At 29.8% G+C, this 7,157-nt stretch overlaps 1 long non-coding RNA gene across 1 annotated transcript; it reads left to right on the top strand.

Moving 5' to 3' along the window:
• The first annotated feature begins 5,670 nt into the window (after window positions 1–5,670).
• Window positions 5,671–6,748, top strand: LOC110927511. Its single transcript, XR_002585683.2, has 3 exons — window positions 5,671–6,141; window positions 6,221–6,416; window positions 6,495–6,748. It is a non-coding gene; the product is annotated as an uncharacterized LOC110927511 (long non-coding RNA).
• Window positions 6,749–7,157: the final 409 nt, after the last annotated feature.

Here is a 7,157-nt window from a genome sequence, read left to right as displayed (position 1 = left end):
CCAGATAATAAAAATGAAATTAAAGAATTTCTTACATGGACCGAAGTCGGTTTCTTCAACGATTGACGAAATTTGAATGATTGAAACACTTATCAGGGATCGAATCGAACGAATCGAGTGATTATCTTCAAAATCACCGGAAAAAACGAGATTTTGTATGAAATTAAACTGGATTTTCTTCCAAAAAAAAAAGCTGAAGAACACGTTGATCGGGTGTTTGAATCATTGATTGGTGACGAAAATCGCACTATAATGTAGTGACTATTGAGATAGAAAGTAAAGAAATGGTTGAAGATGGTGGGTTTTGAGATAGAAAATAAACTTTCTATTTGATCCTTTCAATTTATTTGTAGAATCACAATTAGGATAAGTATATATAAATTTTATTTTTATTATTCAATTAAATTTTGTTAAATTATTGTTTCTCATCTTATGTTCTAATTTCTCTCTTCTATTATATAATAAAAATCATAATAAAAATAAATTTACTAATCTGGTTTAGATAAAAATAAAGTTTTTTTTTTCAACTTTAAATTAATATTAATATTAATAATAAGAGTTAATTACATAGTTAGTCCCTGTGGTTTGCACAAAATAACATACTTAGGTACTAATAGTTTAAAATCACATTCTAGGGTATTAACTTTTCATTTTGTAACATTTGGAGGTATTAACGTTATTTGTAGGCTTAAAATCACATTCTGTTAGTACCTAAGTATGTTATTTTGTGCAAACCACAGGGACTAACTATGTTAATATCCTAGAAGTTAATATATATTCTTTGTATTTACCTCTTCTCTGTAAAAGAATGAAGAAGTTTTTTTTTTTTTAAAATGTATTCATAGAACCATAATTAGGATAAGTATAAAAAATTTTGTTTTTATTATTATATTTAGTTAAATTATTATTTAATAGAAGAGAGAAATAGAAAATTAATAATCATAATCTTAATGCTTCTCTCTTATTTATTTGTATTTAATTTCTCAAACTATTTATTCTATGTTTTACCGTTTACTAATAATCATCTAATATTTCATTTGTTTAACCTTGTGTAATACACATGTTTCCAACATAATAATAAATAAAAAAGATATAATAAGTAAATAGTATATCAAAATTTATTTTTTAAATACATATCTTGATAACTGTATGTATTAACCGATTACATTATATTTATTCAACTCGTGTAATACATATGTTTTTTTAAGATATAACTTTTTTATTACTTAATATATAAAATTATATTTATACAACCCGCGTAATACGGGGTTATAATCTAGTACAAATAATATTAATACATTTTCTGTAAGAAAAAAAAAATCAATTTTCCAATAACCAAACGCAAGAAATGAAACTTTACTAGAGTAGGTTGATGAAAATTAAATAGAAAAATTGGGTATAAGTATAAGACCATGCGTAGTCGTTGGGATGAATAATGCCCCACCATAAGGCGTTTTGCGCCATGTGGCAGCCCAGTCAGCAATGGGGCATTATTGAGCGTTTTTACAAATTGGGTGTATCGGAGATGTGGGGCATTATGTTAAATGAGATGTAATATAATTAAATAAAACAAAAAACCATAAAAAATCTTATTGTATAAACAATATGAAGATGGAAGGTCATTGGTCAATTCATCGCCCAAACCGCGTGATTTAAGCCACGCCAAAACAAAGTTTTCGAGCAAACACGCCCAGGGGGCGGTCCAAGGGCGAAATCTGGCGTGATTAGGGCGATTTTTTGAAAAAAAACACGCCCGTTACGGGTGGTGTAAGGTATATGTTTTTGGCTAATTTGGTCGGGTAGCTTTTAATATAATATTTGTCCCGAGATGGCAAAAAATCAGAAGGCTAAAGGGATGCCCGAAATGTGTGAGATGGGTATTTGGTTATGGGACCGAAAATTATATATATATTAAAATTATATATATACATATATATATATATATATATATATATATATATATATATAGGTACAGGATCAGGAGAAAACACCCTAAAGTGTGAGAACGGTGAGAACGAATCATGGTTGAATACGTGGCGCGCGGTATAGTTAGGGCGTAGGGGCTTTTTTGTCATTTTATCTTCCGCTTTTCCAATTCGTTGTCACAATACTGCTTCATTTTTTGCGTTTAAAATTTTTTGGCGTTAACCAAATTAAATAATTACCTGGCCTTTTACTGGTCTCATTGTATTAATCTTTTTGTTTCACATAGATAATATTTTGGCGTTTATAGCGTTTCCAAATCATCGGCCATTGGAACCCCAAGGGCTAGAATATCTCTCTGAATGACTTCATCCATACTAAGTATGGCCAGGACTTTTTAGGATGATGGTCCATTGTTTCTTCTTAGATTCAATGGTGTTTACATTCAATGTCGTTTGATAAGATGACCCATTGTTCTATTATTGTTTATATGTTTTTTGCGTTTGTGGTATCTTGGCGTTTAGATTAGGAATGATGTTTGCTTTGTATTTTAAGGCGGGAAGTTAATGGCGTTTTATTCATGATTTGGCGTTTTCGGTAGAGAAGTCAAAAGACCCTTTTACCCTTAATGAAGCGCGTCCCACATAATAAAATTGATGTTATTTACGAAAACGTCACCGCGAAATCTAATCCATGGATTGTTTTGATCTGAGGATCCATAACCGTTCTCACTGTTCTCACACTTTTCACTATTTTCTCTAAATCCTGACCCTATATATATATATATATATATATATATATATATATATATATAGGCTAATGAATAGTAATTTTAATATTATAATCATAACTAGTTTTTATTATACTTTTATGATTTTAATACTATAATAATAGTTATTTTCTTTACTTTTTAACTTTAATCATTTTTTACACGGGTTGGGATAAGCTTGGTGTCAACCAGTATTGAGCCAGTACTAGTTTTATTATACTTTTATTATTTTAATACTATAATAATAGTTATTTTCTTTACTTTTTAACTTTAATCATTTTTTTACACGGGTTGGGATAAGCTTGGTGTCAACCAGTATCGAGCCAGTACTGGTATCGAAAATACATGTTCGGTATCAATACATTATATTATATATATATATATATTAAATACAAATATTATATTATATTATATTATATTATATTATATTATATTATATTATATTATATTATATTATATTATATTATATTATTATATTATATTATATTATATTATATTATATTATATTATATTATATTATATTATATTATATTATATTATATTATATTATATTATATTATATTATATTATATTATATTATATTATATTATATTATATTATATTATATTATATTATATTATATTATATTATATTATATTATATTATATTATATTATATTATATTATATTATATTATTATATTATATTATATATTAATTTACAAATTTCTTTTTACTCTCAAATACATTATTCAATTTTGTACTACTTTTCCTGCTCTATGTACTTTCCTTGATTGCAGAACTCTCTAACCCTTTCTCTTAGACATGGCAAGGCAAAGGGTTGCTTGACCTCCTTTCAAAATTGCCTTATATTTTGTGATTTTTTTGTCACTCCTTTATACTTTGTTAGAAAAAAATTCTGAGTTTTTATTTCTTTTATGTAGTTGTATATAAAAAAAGTTAAAGAATCTGACACGTTTCGATATTCTTTTTTGTTATATTACGACTATATTATATTATATTATATTATATTATATTATATTATATTATATTATATTATATTATATTATATTATATTATATTATATTATATTATATTATATTATATTATATTATATTATATTATATTATATTATATTATATTATATTATATTATATTATATTATATTATATTATATTATATTATATTATATTATATTATATTATATTATATTATATTATATTATATTATATTATATTTCTTTTTACTCTCAAATACACTATTCAATTTTGTACTACTTTCCTTGATTGCAGAACCCTCTAACCCTTTCTCTTAGACATGGCAAGGCAAAGAGTTGCTTGACCTCCCTTCAAAATTGCCTTATATTTTGTGATTTTTTTGTCACTCCTTTATACTTTGTTAGAAAAAAATTCTGAGTTTTTATTTCTTTTATGTAGTTGTATATAAAAAAAGTTAAAGAATCTGACACGTTTCGATATTCTTTTTTGTTATATTACGACTATGGTGGTAGAAATAACGATTATTTTTGCCCTTTCTTTGTTTATTTTCTATACGTTTTACTTTTCGGTCTAAATTTGGCGAGTTACACTACGCAACGTGCGTGCGTTGTTTAACATTTTACGTCTATTTTTTTGTTCACTTTAACAGTCCCGCTGCAACGTGCGGGTCCTAAAAACTAGTTATATATTATATAATAATACAAAAACCAACTCACGTCGGTTAAAAACGATTAAGATGAACTCGCGCCTGTTAAAAGCAAATGTTTAGATTCGCGTCGTTTAAATTAAAGGTTCAGATTCCGGTTGGTTAAATTAAAAATAATTAAGCGGTGTGAAATCACGTATTGATGTCAAATTTCTCATTAAATTGCAACGGTAACCACCACCGATCATTTTCTTTTCTCATCGTGGTAGTTACAAATCTGATCTCAGAACGCTTTCTGATTAATTAAACCCTCAAAAAGACATACCGCCGTGGCCCATTGCAACCGTCACCACCACCAAACACTTACTTCTGTATGAACTCTCTCTTTCTGAATCTGGGTATAGGTACGGACTCGCCTCTGTTTCTGAAATTCATATTTGAGTCATATGTTTGATAAGGAACGAATGAATAGGTTTAACCGAATTTTTAGAACAGATGATGCGTCCGAATTGAATTTATATATGTATTGTTTGGAATTGAATTTTGTGACTTTCTAGAACTGAATTCTTAGAATCGATTTAGATTGAAATGAAGGTGTTTTATCTTTTATATAATAATATTAATTATTATTATTATTATTGTTATTGTTAGTAATGTATATAATTGACCATTGGAACTGTAGACGGTGAGGGTTTGCAGATTAGGGGAGGGGGTGGTTTCCGGGTGTGGTTTGGGCGGAGAACATAGTTGTCGATACTTGATAGCGAATAGCGACAAGGCACTTATAGGCTACGTAGCGAATAGCGACAAATAGCGACGTAAATAGCGATTACACTAGAAAAAGAATTTTGAAAATTTTTATATGTATATTACATCAAAATACCCTTGTATGCTATGTTGTCAAAGACGCAAGGCGCAGGCGAGGCGCATCGGCCTCGCTCAGAGCCTAGGCGCAAGGCGCAAAAAAAATCGTGGGCTTTTTTAAGAAAAACGCACATAGAGAAAAAAAAATATAAAAAATATGTTATGCTTTGAAAAATATGTTGAGCTGGAATTTGGTTGAACTCATGCGTGCCCGCGCCTGCGGACACGAATGCAGCCCGGGCCCGCGTGAGGCAGTTTTTGTTTGTTCGTGGCATTTTTTTTAATTTTTTTCTGCTGCGCCTCAGGCCGTTTTTTTGTGCCTCAGGCCGTTTTTTTCAAAAAAGTCCATTTTTGCGCCTAGGTTGCCACCAGGCGCTATTGGTGCGCCTCGCTGCGCCTAGGCGCGCGCTTTTTGCGCTTTTGACAACATAGCTTGTATGTATGCTATTTTACATGTATATTTAACAAAAACCTATAAATCCAGCTATTTTATAACTATATCTAATTGATATTAACATAAAAAAAAAATTGTCGCTAAGTTCGCTATTGATCGCTAAGACCCATATAGTGATACTTGGTCGCATGGCTACATAGCGCACTATAGCGGTCGCTATAGCCGCTATTAACAACTATGGCGGAGAAGGGGTGACAATTTAAATCGTTGGAGAAGGTGATGAAACATGAGTAGATTTTCTGCAATTTAATTTTAGTTTACCTATTCTCGGTTAGGCAAACGTGCCCATCATTTCCAACAGTGTTTCGGTTTTAAAGTTATTTTATTATTACTATAATTTAAATTATAATAAGGCATGACATATCAAGGGAGGTACAAGGTATCCCAAGTCCTACAAGACGCTGCGGATGCTGGTCTTTTTGGTATGTCGCACAAGTGCTTTTGTTGAAGGTTTCTGAAGATAAAGCGTTACGAATTTCACCAGGAGTATAAGATGAACGTGTATTTCAGGTACCCGCCATTTTTATTTGGTTAGTAGATTATACAAGAGGATGTTTTTACTAACAAAAGATGTGGTTTTCACACGCAGGGATTGGATTTTGTGGAGGCAGAAGCTAGAAAATATGGTCTTCCGTTGATATTAAGTTTTGTTAACAGTTATAAAGACTTTGGAGGGAGATCACAATACATTAAGCAGGCTAGAAGTTTGGGCGTTCTGATTTAATAGTGATGATGATTTCTACACTAACCCTAGGATCAAAGGGTATTCCAGGAACCATGTTGAGGTAAGAACAAAATTAAATTTTGTTTTATGTATTCAAATATGTTTTTATAATGACTTATATGTATATTTATGACTGCAGAGAGTTTATAAAAGTAGCTATAAATATATGAATTTGTGCTTATGGGAGGCCTCACAAAATGCATTTTGTAATCGAAAGAATTTGGAAGACCCACATGACATTAAACCTTGCAATATATATATTTTTTTGGAAATTTTTAAAATGGATGATTTAGCTTGATGTTCTAACCCGGGGATGAAGCAAAATGAAAAAAAAAATCTTTTAAATAAACCTAACATTGCATCTCGCATACTGATACTAGATACATTTATAATCAACATCCCGCTGCAACGCGCGGGTTCACATCAACTCGTTAAAAACAAAAGCTAATGAATAGTAATTTTAATATTATAATCATAAATAGTTTTTTTAATACTTTTATTATTTTAATATTATAATAATAATAATTATATTCTTTACTTTTTAACTTTAATCATTTTTTTAATTATCACGGGTTGGGATAAGCTTGGTGTCAACCGGTATCGAACCAGTACTGGTATTGAAATACCTGTTCGGTATCCATACATAAAGGTAAAAACCGACACTAATACAGAAAACACCAAAAGTTGGTGCCGAATTGATATTGGAAATCTTTTGGTTCGGGAAATTCAGTGTTGCTACCCGGTACCATTTGCTCATACCTGATCACGGGTACCGTACGAACAACAATGGTATCGTACACTT

This window comes from Helianthus annuus, chromosome 1, assembly GCF_002127325.2.
Source record: "Helianthus annuus cultivar XRQ/B chromosome 1, HanXRQr2.0-SUNRISE, whole genome shotgun sequence".
Lineage (NCBI taxonomy): Eukaryota > Viridiplantae > Streptophyta > Magnoliopsida > Asterales > Asteraceae > Helianthus > Helianthus annuus.
Note: the sequence above shows the minus strand (reverse complement) of the source record. Positions and strands in the feature narration are given on the sequence as shown.